At 40.5% G+C, this 17,406-nt stretch overlaps 1 protein-coding gene across 1 annotated transcript in view; it reads left to right on the plus strand.

Annotated features, from left to right (window-relative positions):
• Window positions 1-17,406, plus strand: part of ATRX (ATRX chromatin remodeler) — a 319,976-nt gene that overhangs the window by 166,658 nt on the left and 135,912 nt on the right. The gene's annotated exons all lie outside the window — the stretch shown is intronic.

Here is a 17,406-nt window from a genome sequence, read left to right on the forward strand (position 1 = left end):
GAAGAGACTGTCTTTTTTCCACTGGACATTCTTTCCTGCTTTGTCGAAGATTAGTTGACCATAGAGTTGAGGGTCCATTTCTGGGCTGTATTCTGTTCCATTGATCTATGTGTCTGTTTTTGTGACAGTACCATACCGTATTGATGATGACAGCTTTGTAATAGAGCTGGAAGTCCAGCATTGTGATGCCGCCAGCTTTGTTTTTCTTTTTCAACTTTCCTCTGGTCTTCGAGGTCTTTTCTGGTTTCATACAAATTTTAGGGTTATTTGTTCCATTTCTTTGAAAAAAGTGGATAGTATTTTGATGGGGATTGCATTGAATGTGTAGATTGCTCTAGGTAACATTGACATCTTCACAATATTTGTTCTTCCAATCCATGAGCATGGAACGTTTTTCCATTTCTTTGTGTCTTCCTCAATTTCTTCATGAGTATTTTATAGTTTTCTGAGTACAGATCCTTTGCCTCTTTGGTTAGATTTATTCCTAGGTATCTTATGGTTTTGGGTGCAATTGTAAATGGGATCGACTCCTTAATTCCTCTTTCTTCTGTCTTGTTGTTGGTGTATAGGAATGCCACTGATTTCTGTGTGCTGATTTTATATCCTGACACTTTACTGAATTCCTGTATGAGCTCTAGCAGTTTTGGGGTGGAGTCTTTTGGGTTTTCCACATAAAGTATCATATCATCTGCAAAGAGTGAGAGTTTGACTTCTTCTTTGCCGATTCGGATGCTTTTTATTTCTTTTTGTTTTCTGATTGCTGTGGCTAGGACTTCTAATACTATGTTGAATAGCAGTGGTGATAGTGGACATTCCTGCCGTGTTCCTGACCTTAGGGGGAAAGCTCTCCGTTTTTCCCCATTGAGAGTGATATTCGCTGTGGGTTTTTCATAGATGGCTTTTATGACCTTGAGGTATGTACCCTCTATGCCTATACTCTGTAGAGTTTTGATCAAGAAAGGATGCTGTACTTTGTTAAATGCTTTTTCTGCATCTCTTGAGAGGATAATATGGTTCTTGTTCTTTCTTTTATTAATGTATTGTATCACATTGATTGATTTGCGGATGTTGGAAGGCAGCCCTGCTCACCACTATACCACCAACGCTGATTTGTGGATGTTGAACCAGCCATGCAGCCCAGGGATAAATCCCACTTGGTCGTGGTGAATAATCCTTTTAATGGACTGTTGGATCCTATTGGCTAGTATTTTGGTGAGAATTTTTGCATCCGTGTTCATCAAGGATGTTGGTCTGTAATTCTCCTTTTTGATGGGGTCTTTGGTTTGGGGATCAAGGTAATGGTGTCCTCATAAAACGAGCTTGAAATTTTCCTTCCATTTCTATTTTTTGGAACAGTTTCAAAAGAATGGGTATTAATTCTTCTTAATTGTTTGGTGAATTCCTCTGGGAAGCCATCTGACCCTGGGCTTTTGTTTGTTGGGAGATTTTTGATGACTGCTTCCATTTCCTTAGTGGTTATAGGTCTGTTCAAGTTTTCTATTTCTTCCTGGTTCAGTTTTGGTAGTTGATACATCTCTAGGAATGCCTCCATTTCTTCCAGGTTATCTAAATTGCTGGCATAGAGTTGTTCATAATATGTTCTTATAATTGTTTGTATTTCTTTTGTGTTGGTTGTGATCTCTCCTCTTTCATTCATGATTTTATTTATTTGGGTCCTTTCTCTTTTCTTTTTGATAAGGCTGGCCAGGCGTTTATCAGTCTTGTTAATTCTTTCAAAGAACCAGCTCCTTGTTTTGTTGATCTGTTCTACTGTTCTTTTGGTTTCTATTTCATTGATTTCTGCTCTGATCTTTCTTATTTCTCTTCTCCTACTGGGTTTAGGCTTTATTTGCTGTTCTTTCTCCAGCTCCTTTAGGTGTAGGGTTGGGTTGTGTATTTGAGACCTTTCTTGTTTCTTGAGAAAGGCTTGTATTGCTATATACTTTCCTCTTAGGACTGCCTTTGCTGCATCCCAAAGATTTTGAACAGTTGTGTTTTTATTTTCATTTGTTTCCATGATTTTTTAAAACTCTTCTTTAATTTCCTGGTTGACCCATTCATTCTTCAGTAGGATGCTCTTTAGCCTCCATGTATTTGAGTTCTTTCTGACTTTCCTCTTGTGATTGAGTTCTAGTTTCAAAGCATTGTGGTCTGAAAATAGGCAGGGAATGATCCCAATCTTTTGGTACCGGTTGAGACCTGATTTATGACTTAGGATGTGATCTATTCTGGAGAATGTTCCATGGGGACTAGAGAAGAATGTGTATTCCATTGCTTTGGGATGGAATGTTCTGAATATGTCTGTGAAGTCCATTTGGTCCAGTGTGTCATTTAAAGTCTTTATTTCCTTGTTGATCTTTTGCTTAGATGATCTGTCCATTTCAGTGAGGGGGCTGTTAAAGTCCCCCACTATTATTGTATTGTTGTTGATGTGTTTCTTTGCTTTTGTTATTAATTGCCTTATATAATTGGCTGCTCCCATGTTAGGGGCATAGATATTTACAATTGTTAGATCTTCTTGTTGGATAGACCCTTTAAGTACGATATAGTGTCCTTCCTCATCTCTTATTACAGTCTTTGTTTTAAAATCTAATTTGTGTGATATAAGGATTGCCACCCCAGCTTTCTTTTGGTGTTCATTAGCATGGTAAATGGTTTTCCACCCCCTCACTTTCAATCTGGGGTGTCTTTTGGTCTAAAATGAGTCTTGCAGACAGCATATCGACAGGTCTTGTTTCTTTATCTGATCTGATAGCCTTTGTCTTTTGATTGGGGCATTTAGCCCATTTACATTCAGGGTAACTTTTGAAAGATACGAATTTAGTGCCATTGTATTTCGTGTAAGGCGACTGTTACTGTATATTGTCTGTGTTCCTTTCTAGTGTATATTGCTTTTAGGCTCTCTCTTTGCTTAGAGGACCCCTTTCAAGATTTCTTGTAGTAGGGCTGGTTTTGTGTTTGCAAATTCCTTTAGTTTTTGTTTGTCCTGGAAGCTTTTTATATCTCCTTCTATTTTCAAAGACAGTCTAGCTGGATATAGTATTCTTGGCTGCATATTTTTCTCATTTAGTGCTCTGACTATATCATGCCAGTCCTTTCTGGCCTGCCAGGTCTCTGTGGATAGGTCTGTCGCCAATACAATGTTTCTACCATTGTAGGTTCCATATCCCTTCTCCCGAGCTGCTTTCAGGATTTTCTTTTTGTCTCTGAGACTCATTAGTTTTACTACTAGATGTCGGGGTGTTGACCTATTTTTATTGATTTTGAGGGGGGTTCTCTCTCTTTTTTTTTTTTTTAAAGATTTTAATTTATTTATTTGAGAGAGAGAGAATGAGAGAGAGCAAGCACATGAGAGGGTGGAGGGTCAGAGGGAGGAGCAGGCTCCCCGCTGAGCGGGGAGCCCAATGCGGGACTCGATCCCGGGACTCCAGGATCATGACCTGAGCCGAAGGCAGTCACTTAACCACCTGAGCCACCCAGGCGCCCCTTGAGGGGGGTTCTCTGTGCTTCCTAGAGTTTGGTGCCTGTTTCCTTCCCCAAATTAGGGAAGTTCTCTCCTATAATTTGCTCCATTATACCTTCTGCCCCTCTCTCTCTTTCTTCTTCTTCTGGGATCCCAATTATTCTAATGTTGTTTTGTCTTATGGTATCGCTTATCTCTCGAATTCTGCCCTCGTGATCCAGTAGTTGTTTTATCTCTCTTTTTCTCAGCTTCTTTATTCTCCATCATTTGATTTTCTATATCACTAATTCTCTCTTGTGCTTCATTTGTTGTAGCAGTTATAGCCTCTAGTTCTGATTGTACCTCATTAATAGCCTTTTTGATTTCGACTTGGTTAGATTTTAGTTCGTTTATTTCTCCAGAAAGGGTTTCTCTAGTATCTTCCGTGCCTTTTTCAAGCCCAGCTATTATTTTTATAATTGTCATTCTGAACTCTAGTTCCGACATCTTACTAATGTCCGTATTGATTAGGTCCCTGGTAGTCGGTACTGCCTCTTTTTCTTTTTTTTTTTGAGGTGAGTTTTTCCTTCTTGTCATTTTGTCCACAGGAGAATAGGTGAATGAGAGAATAAAATGCTAACAGGGTAAGAATGACCCCAGAAAACTATACACTAAACAAATCATAAGAGACCTGAAACCCGGGGAAAAGAAGGAGAAAGAAAGAAAAGAGAAAAAAAATATATATATGATCAAATCTATTCGGGCTGGTGAATAGATCAGTGCCACACACTAGAATTTGGGTGTATTTTGGTCTGTTAGAAGAAACTGCCTCCCAAAATTTTAAAGAAAGAAAACTTACATATGTACAAAAATAAGGGTAAATGCGATGGGATGGAATATGACTGTAAAGATGAAAAGTATAAAAGGTTTTATTAAAGGAATTGATAAGAACTTGGTTGAAAAAAGAAAGAAGAGAAATTTAAAACACAAAAAAGGGAGAGAATGTGATCAGGCAGGAGACTAGAACAAAGCCATACACTAGAGATTTAGGGTATATTTTGGTCTGTTAGAAGAAAGTATATCCCAAAATGTGAAAGAGAGAACAGCTTATATATATACCAAAAATAAGGTTAACTACAATGAAATGATAGAATATCAGTGTAAAAATGAAAAATAAAAAAGAGTTTTAAAAAAGGGATTGATGAGATGTTGGTTGAAACAGGGAAAAAGAAAAATTCAAAAAAAGAATATTAAAAAAATTAACTTTGAAAGAGTATAGAATCATGGGGGAAAAGCCATGAATTCTATGTGCAGTATTCCCTTAGTGGTGGAGTTCTGCTGTTCTCATTGATAGGTAAACTTGGTCGTGGCTGGCTGTTCTTGCTGATCTGGGGGAGGGGCCTGTCGCCGTGGTTCTCAGATGTCTTTGGCGGAGGCAGAATTGCACCGCCCTTGCTGGGGGCTGGGCTAAGTCATCTGTTCGGGTTTGCTCTTGGGAGCTTTTGTTCCCTGTAAGCTTTCCATACAGCTTTTTAGGATGACAGTGAAAATGGCAGCCTCCCAATCTCCGTCCCAGAGGAGCCGAGAACTCGGGGCCCCGCTCCTCAGTGTGCCCCCAGAGAAAAGCATTCAATCACTTCTCTATCTCTGGTCTCAGGCCGCACTCCGTGCTCCCCCGGCCTGTGACTGACTGTGACTGGGCGTTTCTATCTCTGGCACTCGAGACCGTGTGGAGTCTCCAAACTCAGCAGATTCCTGCGGTGCGCTCCTGTGCCGCCCCTCCCCGGGGAGGAAGGGGAGTCTCCCTGGATCTGCCACTTGTTGGGTCCCTGCTGGAAGATTAGTGGCCCGACTGTGCCACGGATCACAGTTTACCGCATCCTTAAGCTGAGAGCCCACTCCTCAGCTCTGTCTCTGCAGCCAGCTTCCCTGATCCAATATCTGGGAGCTTTGCCATACTCAGGCACCCCTGGTCTTTCTGTGACCCCAAGGGTCCTGAGACTACACTGTCTCAGCAAGGGTTCCATCCTCCGCTTAGCCACTGTAGCGATGTCCCTCAGCGGAGCCGACTTCTAAAAGTTCCGATTTTGTGCTCCACTGCTCTGTCACTTGATAGTAGCGGCTGATGGAGGCTCCTTCCCTCGCGCCATCTATTTTCCCGAATATCGTCTCGGATTCACCTCTCCACACATCCTACCTTCCATAAAGGGTTCGCTTTTCTGTTCAGAGAGTTGCTGCTATTCTTTTCTTCGGTCTCCTGTTGAGTTCATAGGTGTTCAGAATGGTTTGATCCCTATCTAGCTGAATTCCTGGGACCAGACGAAATTTAGTTCTCCTAGTCCTCCGCCATCTTGCTCCTCCCTCTCAATCCTTGCCTTTTAATTGAGGGTTTAATCCATTTGTGTTTTAAGTAAGTACTGATGAGTAAGAATTTACTTTTGCCATTTTGATACTTTTTGTTTGTCTTACTGCTTTTTTTTCATCATTTTCTCCATTGCTGCCTTTTTATTTAAGATTTTATTTACTTATTTGACAGAGAAAGACAATGAGAGAGGGAACACAAGCGCGGGAGGAGCCCGATATGGGGCTCGATCCCAGGACCTGAACCGAAGGCAGACACCTAACAACTGAGCCACCCAGGCCCCCCTGCTTCTTTTTTTGTTTAGTTGACTTTTTTGAACGAGGACGCATTTTATTTTTTTATTTTTATATTTTTAGATTTTTATTTATTTATTTGACAGAGAGAGACACAGTGAGAGAGGGGACACAAGCAGGGGGGAGTGGGAGAGGGAGAAGTAGGCTTCCCCCAGAGCAGGGAGCCCGATGTGGGGCTCGATCCCGGGACCCTGGGATCATGACCTGAGCCGAAGGCAGACGCTTAACGACTGAGCCACCCAGGCGCCCCGAACGAGGACGCATTTTAATTCGCATCTCAGTTTTGTGCATAATCATTAGATATTTTCTTTGTCGTTATAATGGTATAAAATATAACATCTAATGTTATAATGATGTAGTTTGATTTGATACGAACTTAATTGAATCATATACAAAACTGTAGGTTTCTTTTTTTTTTTTAAATTTTATTACGTTAGTCACCATACAATACATCATTAGTTTTTGATGTAGTGATCCACGATCCATTGTTTTCATATAACACCCAGTGCTCCATGCAGTACGTGCCCTCCTTAATACCCATCACTGGGCCAACCAATCCCCCCTCCCCCCTCTCCTCTAAAACCCTGTTTGTTTCTCAGAGTCCATAGTCTCTCATGGTTCATCTCTCCCTCCAATTCCCACCCCCCCATTTTTCCCTTCCTTCTCCTAATGTCCTCCATGTTATTCCTTATGTTCCACAAATAAGTGAAACCATATGATAATTGACTTTCTCTGCTTGACTTATTTCACTTAGCATAATCTCCTCCAGTCCCATCTATGTTGATGTAAAAGTTGGGTATTCATCTTTTCTGATGGCTGAGTCATATTCCATTGTATATATGGACCACATCTTCTTTATCCATTTATCTGTTGAAGGGCATCTCGGCTCTTTCCACAGTTTGGCTATTGCGGACATTGCTGCTATGAACATTGGGGTGCATATGGCCCTTCTTTTCACTACATCTGTGTCTTTGGGGTAAATACCCAGTAGTGCAATTGCTGGGTCATAGGGTAGCTCTATTTTTAAATGTTTGAGGCAACTCCACACTGTTTTCCAAAGTGGCTGTACCAACTTGCATTCCCACCAACAGTGTAAGAGGTTCCCCTTTCTCCACAACCTCTGCAACATTTGTTTCTTTCCTTGTCCATTTTTGCCATTCTAACTGGTGTAAGGTGGTATCTCAGTGTGGTTTTGATTTGGATTTCCCTGATGGCTAATGATGATGAACATTTTTTCATGTGTCTGTTAGCCATCTGTATGTCTTCTTCGGGGAAGTGTCTGTTCATCTCTTCTGCCCACTTTTTGACTTGATTATTTGTTTTTTGGGTGTTGAGTTTGAGAAGTTCTTTATAGATCTTGGATACCAGCCCTTTATCTGTAGTGTCTTTTGCAAATATCTTCTCCCATTCTGTGGGATGCCTCTTTGTTTTGTTGACTGTTTCCTTTGCTGTGCAGAAGCTTTTTATCTTGATGAAGTCCCAAAAGTTCATTTTTGCTTTTGTTTCACTAGCTTTTGGAGATGTATCTTGAAAGAAGTTGCTGTGGCCAATGTCAAAGAGGTTACTGCCTATGTTCTCCTCTAGGATTTTGATGGATTCCTGTCTCACTTTGAGGTCTTTCATCCACTTTGAGTTTATCTTTGTGAATGGTGTTAGAGAATGGTCGATTTTCATTCTTCTGCATGTGGCTGTCCAATTTTCCCAGCGCCATTTATTGAAGAGACTGTCTTTTTTCCACTGCATGTTTTCTCCTGCTTTGTCAAAGATTATTTGACCACAGAGTTGAGGGTGCATATCTGGTTTCTCTGTTCTGTTCCATTGGTCTCTATGTCTGTTTTTGTGCCAGTACCATGCTGTCTTGGTGATCACAGCTTTGTAATATAGCTTGAAATCAGGCAACGCGATGCCCCCAGCTTTGTTTTTCTTTTTCAACATTTCCTTGGTGATTCGGGGTGTTTTCTGATTCCATACAAATTTTAGGATTGTTTGTTCCCGCACTTTGAAAAATGTCATTGGAATTTTGATCGGGATGGCATTGAAGGTATAGATTGCTCTGGGTAGCATAGACATTTTAACAATGTTTATTCTTCTGATCCATGAGCATGGAATATTTTTCCATCTTTTTGTGTCTTCTTCAATTTCTTTCATGAGTGTTTTGTAGTTCCTAGAGTATAGATCCTTTACCTCTTTGGTTAGGTTTATTCCGAGGTAGCTTATGGTTTTTGGTGCTATTGTAAATGGAATCATTTCTTTAATTTCTCTTTCTACAGTTGCGTTGTTAGTGTATAAGAAAGCAACTGATTTCTGTGCATTGACCTTGTATCCTGCCATATTACTGAATTGTTGGATGAGTTCTGGTAATTTGGGGATGGAGTCTTTTGGGTTTTCCACGTAAAGTGTCATGTCGTCTGTGAAAAGAGAGAGTTTGACTTCTTCTTTGCCAATTTGAATACCTTTTATTTCTTTTGTTGTCTGATTGCTGTTGCTAGGAGTTCTAGTATTATGTTGAGCAACAGTGGTGAGAGTGGGCACCCTTGACGTGTTCCTGATCTTAAGGGAAAGGCTCTCAGCTTTTCCCCATTGAGGATGATATGTACTGTGGGTTTTTCATAGATGGATTTCATGAGCTTGAGGAATGTTCCCTCTATCCCTATACTCTGGAGAGTTTTTCTTTTTTTATTTTTTTAAAGATTTTTATTTATTTATTTGACAGAGAGATAGAGAGAGAGCACAAGTAGGCAGAGCGGCAGGCAGAGGGAGAGGGAGAAGCAGGCTCCGCACTGAGCACGGAGCCAGACGTGGGGCTCGATCCCAGGACCCCAGGATCATGACCTGAGCCGAAGGCAGCCGCTTAACCGGCTGAGCCACCCAGGTGCTCCTACTCTGGAGAGTTTTAATCAGGAAAGGATGTTGTATTTTGTCAAATGCTTTTTCTACATCAATTGAGAGGACCATATGGTTCTTCTCTCTCCTCTTATTAATGTGTTCTATCACGTTGATTGATTTGTGCATGTTGAACCACCTTTGCATCCTGGGGATAAATCCCACTTGGTCGTGATGGATGATCCTTTAATGTTTTTTTGGATCGTATTAGGTAGGATTTTGTTGAGGATTTTGGAATCCATATTCTTCAGGGATATCAGTCTGAAATTCTCCTTTTTGATGTGGTCTTTGCCTGGTTTCGGGATTAAGGTAATGCTGGCCTCATAGAATGAGTTTGGAAGTTTTCCTTCTGTTTCTATTTTTTGAAACAGCTTCAAGAGAATAGGTATTATTTCTTCTTTGAATGTTGGTAGCATTCCCCAGGGAATCCATCATGCCCTGGACTCTTGTTTTTTGGGAGGTTTTTGATCACTGCTTCAATCTCGTTACTGGTTCTTGCCGTATTCAGGTTGTCAATTTCTTCCTGTTTCAGTCTTGGCAGCTTATAGGTTTCCAGGAAGGCCTGCATTTCATCCCCATTGCTCAGTTTATGGGCATAGAGTTGTTGATAATAATTTCTAATAATTGTTTCTATTTCCTTGGTGTTAGTCGTGATCTCTCCCCTTTCATTCATAATTTTATTAATTTGGATCCTTTCTCTTTTCTTTTGGATAAGTCTGGCCAGTGGTTTATCAATCTTATTTATTCTTTCAAAGAACCAAATTCTGGTTTCGTTGCTCTGATCTACTGTATTTCTGGTTTCTAATTCATTGATTTCTGCTCTAATTTTAATTATTTCTCTTCTAATGCGTGCCTTAGGCATCGTTTGTTGCTTTTCCTCTAGTTCTTTTAGGTGTAGAGTTAGTTGGTGAATTTGGGATTTTTCTATTTTTTTGAGTGAGGCTTGGATGGCGATGTATTTCCCCCTTAGGACCGCCTTTGCAGTATCCCATACGTTTTGGACCGATGTGTTTTCGTTCTCATTGATTTCCATGAATTGTTTAAGTTTTTCTTTGATTTCTTGGTTGACCCTAACATTTTTGAGCAGAGTGGTCTTTAGCTTCCAAGTGTTTGAATTTCTGCCAAATTTTTTCTTGTGATTGAGTTCCAGTTTTAGAGCACTGTGCTCTGAGAATATGCAGGGAATAACCTCAATCTTTTGGTATCGGTTGAGACCAGATTTGTGACCCTGTATTTGGTCTGTTCTGGAGAAAGTTCCATGTGCGCTTGAGAAGAATGAGTATTCTGTTGTTTTAGGGTGGAATGTTCTGTAAATATCTATGAAGTCCATCTGGTCCAATGTTTCATTCGAAGGTCTTGTTTCCTTGTTCATTTTCTGCTTAGATGATCTGTCAATTGGTGAGAGTGCAGTATTGTGGTCTCCTACACTTAACGTATTGTTATCAATATGACTCTTTATTTTCGTTAACAGTTGGCTTATGTAGATGGCTGCTCCCATGTTGGGGGCATAGATATTTACAATTGTTAGATCTTCTTGTTGGATAGACCCTTTAAGAATGATATAGTGTCCGTCTGTCTCTTATTACAGACTTTTGTTTAAAATCTAATTTGTCTGATATAAAAATTGCTACCCCAGCTTTCTTTGGAGGTCCGCTCCATGGAAGATGGATCTCCATCCCTTCACTTTCAGTCTGGATGTATCTTTAGGTTCAAAATGAGTCTCTTGTAGACAGCGTAGGGATGGGTCCTGTCTTTTTATCCAATCTGCAACCCTGTGCCGTTTTATGGGAGCGTTTAGGCCATTCACGTTGAGAGTGATGATTGAGAGATATGAATTAATTGTCATCATGTTGCCTGTGAAGACGTTGTGTTTTTTTGTTTGTTTTTTTTTAAGATTTTATTTATTTATTTGACAGAGAGAGACACAGCGAGAGAGGGAACACAAGCAAGGGGAGTGGTAGAGGGAGAATCAGGCTTCCCGCGTGGCAGGGAGCCCGATGCGGGGCTTGATCCCAGGACCCTGGGATCATGACCTGAGCTGAAGGCAGACGCTTAACGACTGAGCCACCCAGGCGCCCCGTGAAGACGTTGTTTTTATAGATTGTCCCTGTAAATTTCTGTTGTAGATCACTCTTGGGGTCTTTCTCCTTTTATAGAACCCCCCTTAATATTTCTTGCCTGGTCGGCTTAGTGGTCACATATTCTTTCATTTTCTGCCAGTCGTGGAAGCTCTGCATCTCTCTATCCATTGTAAATGAAAGCCTTGCCGGATAAAGTATTCTTGGCTGCATGTTCTTCTCATTTAGTACCCTGAATATGTCTTGCCAGGCCTTCTGGCTTGCCAGGTCTCTGTGGATAGGTCTGACGTTATTCTGATGTTCCTCCCTCTGTACCTAAGGAATCTCTTCCCCCTAACTCCCCTTAAGATGGTTTCCTTGGGTCTAAGATTTGCGAGTTTTACTATTACATGCCGGGGAGTTGGTCTGTTTTCCTTGATCTTGGGAGGGGTCCTCTCTGCCTCTAGGACTCGAATGTTTGTTTCATTCCCCAGATTAGGGAAGTTCTCAGCTACGATTTGCTCAAATACATCTTCTAGCCCTCTCTCTCTCTCCACCCCCTCCAGGATTCCAATTATTCTGACATTGGAACGCCTCATGGTGTCACTTATTTCTCTGATTCTATTTTCATGGATTCTGAGTTGTTTTTCCCTGGCCTCCTCTTTTCCCTTTTTATCTATTATACTGTCTTCCAGATCGCTTATTCTCTCATCTGTCTCACTTACCCTAGCTGTTAGATTATCTAGATTGGATTGGATCTCATTGATAGCATTTTTAAGTTCTGCCAATTCACCTTTTATTTCTGCCCTTAGAGACTCTGTGTTGCCATTAATTGATTTCTCCATTCTAGCCATTGTCTTCACAATTGCTAGCCTGAATTCCATCTCCGACATCTTGGTTATATCTCTATCCATTTATAAATATGCAGCATAAGTCATAATCTCTGAGTCTTTTTTGTTTTGGGGGCTCCCCCTCCTAGTCATTCTGTGGATTGGTGTTTGAGGGAATGTATAGAGTCCAAATTATTGACCAGAACCCAAGCAAGATGCACCTGTTTTCTTGGGACCTTAGGGTTGCTGGCCTCTTGTTTTCCCAGCCTGTCTTCTGCGGGAGGGGCCTGCCACGCTGTTATTCAGGCAACCCTGTTTGGGTGGAGTTGCCCTGCGCCCCTGTGGTGGGGGATGGGCTCAGTGGGAATCAGTCTTTGGGGCTTTTGTTCTCTGGGGCTTTTCCCTGGCGGCTTTCCGCGTCTGTTCCATGAGTCAGAGCAGAAGAGATCGTTTCCAACCCTGTGCCTCAGAGCAGAGAAAGCACGGTCTGTTCTTCAGTGAACTCTCCAGGCTACACTGTCTCCGTTTCTGTCCGTGCTGCTATAAACTGCAGCGTCCTAGGTTGTGCGCCCCTCCGCAGCGCCCCCAGTCCTGCCTCCAGGTCGGGACACGTCTCTGCCCTTTGTGCTTCTAAAACTGCCACCAGCTCATAGTTCTCGCGCACGCGACTCTGGCCCTTGGGGTTTCCACCCCAGGGGTTGTAGTTCCCCGGCGTAACCCCTGCGCACCGGTTTCTGTCTCAGAGGCTGCAGTTCGTGTGCGCGCGACCGTCGCTCCGGGTTTCTTTCTGGGGGGCTGCGGGTTACGTGCCCGCGACCCTGCTGGTCTGGTTTTCCACCCTGGGGGGTGCCCTAAAGTCCTTTCCCGGCGCTACCGGTCTGGGAGTCTGTGCCCCCTCCGCAGTGTGCGAGGCTGTCACTCACCAGCGGTGTAGGATCCCCTCGGCCAGGCACCCTCCCGCTCCCATTTATCCTGCGATATCTGCCCACCGAATCACGGCTCTCCGCTTCGTACCTCAAAATCAACTGCCTGCGATATTCTGTTTGTAGAGATTCAGATCTTCTTACATTTCAGGCTGGTTTCGTGCGTGTTCAGAGTGGTCTGGTAGATATCCAGCTCAATTTCGGGGACCACCTGAAATAGGGTCCCCTACTCCTCCGCCATCTTCCCCCCCCCATAATCTATGTTTTATATTCTGGGATGCCAGAGTTTTTGTTGAAAGCCAAAACTGTTGGTTTCTAAAGCTTCATTCCCCCTGTATATTATTCATGTCAGAAATTATATTTTTTTACACTTTATGCCCAATAACATATATTTTTAATTACATTTTAATGCTTTTGTCTTTTACATGCATAGAGAGCAAACCTAGAGTTATAAACCAAAATTATAATAATAGTGGGTTGTATATCTGCCCCGTATATATCTTTTCCATAGGTATTTATTTATTCATACATCTTTGAGTTACTGTATAGCATCCTTTCATTTTATCCTGAACACCTTCCTTTAGCATTTCTTGTCTAGTTGTAATGAACTCCCTCAGTTTAGGAATGTTTCAATTTCTCCTTCTTTTTTGAAGGATATTTTGTTTGCTATGAAGTTCTCAGCTGACAGTTACTTCATTTGAAACACTTTAAAATATATTATCCGGGTGCTTGTGTGGCACAGTTGGTTAAACATCTGACTCTTGGTTTCGGGTCAGGTCATGGTATCTGGGTCTTGAAATCATGTCCCATATCAGTCTCCGTGCTCTACATGCAATTTGTTTAAGACTTTCCCTCCTTCTGCCCCTCCTCCTTGTACTTGCTCACTCTCACTCACTCTAAAAAATAAATAAATATTCCCTCTCTTGCTGTGTCTCTCTGTCAAAGAAATAGAATCTTTAAAAAAAAAAAAAAGTTGAGTAGGCATTTAAAAAATAAATAAATAAATAAGTAAGTAAACGTTAAAAAAGTATTATCACACTACCGTCTGGCCTCTCATTTTCTGACGAGAAGTCAGCCGATAATGTTATTGATGATCCCTGTATCTCACAGGTTCTCTCTAGCTATTTTCAAGATTGTCTTTGGCTTTCAAAGCTTTGATTATAATGTGTTGAGTCTGGGTCTCTTTTAGTTTATGTCAGTTCTGATTTGTTGCATTCCTTGGATTTGTAGGTTCTGGTCATTACTCACTTTTGTGGAGTTTTGGGCCAGTATTTCCTCAAATAATCTTTCAGCCCCTTTCTCGTTGTCGTCTTTGACTCTCATAATGTATATGTTGGTGAACTTGATCGTGTCCCACAAGTCCCTTAGTCTTTCATTTTTCTTTATTCTTTTTTCTTGCTGCTCTATACGTTGTAATTTCAGTTGTCACCTTCGTGTTTGTTAATTATTCTGTATGCTCATACTATTGTTAAATCCCTTTTGTATTTTTATTTGGTTTTTTATTTAAGTATAGTTAACACACAGTATTTTAGTTATTTCAGGTGTACAGTGTAGTGATTCAACAACTTTACATTATAATATGCCCAACATCACTGATCATCAGGAAAATGTACATCAAAGCTACATTGAAATATCACCTCACACCTGTCAGAATGGCTAAAATGAAAAACCCAAGAAACAAAATGTTGGCAAGGCTGTGGAGAAAATGAACTGCCTTGCACTGTTGGTGGGAATGGAAATTGGTGAAGCCATTTTGGGAAACAGTATGGAAGTTCCTCAAAAAATTAAAAATAGTACTACCCTATGATCCAGGAATCACACTACTGGGTATTTACCCCCAAAATATAAAAGCACTAATTCAGAGGGATACATGCACCACTGTGTTTGTTGCAGCATTATTTGCAGTAGCCAAACTATGGAAGCAGCTCAAGTGTCCATCGATAGATGAATGGATAAGAAAAAGTGTTAAATATATGCATGGAATATTATTTAGCCATAAAAAGAATGAAATCTTGCCATTTGCAATGATGTGGCTAGAGATAGAGAGTATAATGCTGATCAAAATAAGTCAGCTAGAGAAAGACAAATACCATATGATCTCACTGCTTTGTCCAAATTTAAGAAACAAAACAAATGAGTAAAGGAAAAAAAGATAGACCAAGAAACAGACTCTTAATTATAGAGAACAAACTGATGGTTTCCAGAGAGGAGGTGGGCAGGGGTGTGGGGGAAATACGGGACGAGGAATAAAGAGTACACTTATGATGGCGAAAAAAAAATGAAATGATAAAAAAGGTAAATTATCTCCTCCTACATTTAGGATGAAGATTCACTAATTCTCAATCCAAAGACAGCACTTAATAACAAAAATATCATGCAAATTACTAATGAACATATGGTTCCAAAGTCTTAATTATAGCAATGTATATTGTTTTTCTAGTGATGTGTTAGAATATTATCAAAAACAGCCTCTTAAGACAATATTATTATGTCACAGTCCTATAAGTCAGGAATTTCAGAGTGGCTTAACTAAGTATGGCTCTACTGGGTTACCTACTCAGTGTCTCACTGAGTAGACATTAAGGTTTTAGCCAGGGCTCAGATTTTCATATAAGACTTTCTGTCCCTTTTAATCTCCCTTTTGGTCAGAATTCAGTTTTTTGTAGTTGTAGCACTGAGATCCTTAGGTCCTAGACATTTCTCTGCAACATGGCTTCAAGACTAGTAAAAGAACATTTCTTACACTTTTGAAGGGCTCATTTTGATTAGGTCTTGCCCACCTAGGAGAATCCTTTTTTTTGATTAAGTCAAACCCATCATAATTACAGATCTCAACCACCCTCAGCGGCATCGGACTGTACAGGATATTTACACCAGAGGATGGGATCTTAGGGACCATTTTTATGATTCTGCCTGCTACATTTTGCAAAAAGGACAAGACATTCAGGAAATTTTCCATTTTGATTAATGGATTTGCCCCATTAATATGAAGCTTGTACACATCCAAGCTAGCATACAATAAAAATTTAGTGAATATTTAGTCTATGTCAGTTACTTTGCATACATTGTCTTATTTAATCTCCACAACAACCCCATGAAGGCTGTTTATAATCCTTCCCAGTTTGTAGGTGAAAAAACTGAAGCTAGGAGGGTTTAAGTAACTTGTTAAAATGGAGTTTGGATCTAAATGGCCCATGGTATTTATACTCTACCATGGTGTCACCTAGTATTAATCTTGATTTGTCTATCATTTACACTTCTATGTAAGTGCAGTATCTATTCAGGTAATTTATCACAGATTTGTGACTCATAATTTTTTTACATTCAGTAATGATAATGTAGGGGCGCCTGGGTGGCTCAGTCATTAAGCGTCTGCCTTCGGCTCAGGTCATGATCGCAGGGTCCTGGGATCGAGCCCCACATCAGGCTCTCTGCTCGGCGGGAAGCCTGCTTCTCCCTCTCCCACTCCCCCTGCTTGTGTTCCCTCTTTCGCTGTGTTCCTCTCTGTCAAATAAATAAAATCTTAAAATAAAAAAAAAATGATAATGTAGTTACGGTTTAAAAAAGAGAGTATCCTTTTAAAGACACATTTAAAAACATTTACAGATGAAATTCCGTGCTTTCTCACGTTTGCTTCAAAATCATTTGTGGGATCTTTGGAGTTGGAGAATGAATAGGAGGCTGTCGGTGAAAAAAAAACTGACCAGAAGTTGTAATATTTGAAGCTGGATAATGGGGAACAGGGTTTATTATACTATTCTATTTTTTTTTTACATTTGAAAATTTCCATGGTGAATATTAAGTAATCCATAGTTACAGTTCTAAATAAGAAAGTACTGGGTAAATGTATTCCTTAAATATCATGATGTCTGTATTTTTAAAATCATGAATCTTATAAAAAACAAAATCATGAATCTTTATTGGTTTTCATGGAATCATAAAAGTGTTTGTTTAGGGGCGCCTGGGTGGCTCAGTTGTTGGGCGTCTGCCTTCGGCTCGGGTCATGATCCCAGGGTCCTGGTATTGAGCCCCGCATCGGGCTCCCTGCTCAGCGGGAAGCCTGCTTCTCCTTCTCCCACTCCCCTTGCTTGTGTTCCCTCTCTCGCTGTGTCTCTCTCTCAAGTAAAGAAATAAAATCTTTTAAAAAAAAAAAAAGTGTTTGTTTATACAAGCATTTCCTTTATTAAAGTAGTACTGTGTAGTGGTTAAGAGCAAGGACTCTAGTGTCTGACCCTCTGGGTATCTTAGTGCTGTAATACTTAAGAGTTGTATGACTTTGTGTAAGTTATTTAACTTCTGTGTCCTTCACTTTTTATTTGTAAAATGGGAATATTTGTACCTACCTTATGCAGTTCTTGGGTGTAGTATGTAATGGATAGATATTGGGATAAGACAGCAAAAAATGCATACACATACATGTATTCATTTGTATATATAAGTTTTTTCTTAAATAGGAAACTTGAGATAATTGTTTCCCTTTTGCATTAGAGGATATTTTATGTTTTTGTAATGTTTTTTGAGCCTGTGGTTCTCAAACCAATGTTTCTAAAAGGTTTTCCCTTTCACAACACGTATTTATGCTGTTTTGCGGTGGGAGTCGTTTCGCATTTTGGGTG

The sequence above is a fragment of the Neomonachus schauinslandi genome, chromosome X (assembly GCF_002201575.2).
Source record: "Neomonachus schauinslandi chromosome X, ASM220157v2, whole genome shotgun sequence".
NCBI lineage: Eukaryota > Metazoa > Chordata > Mammalia > Carnivora > Phocidae > Neomonachus > Neomonachus schauinslandi.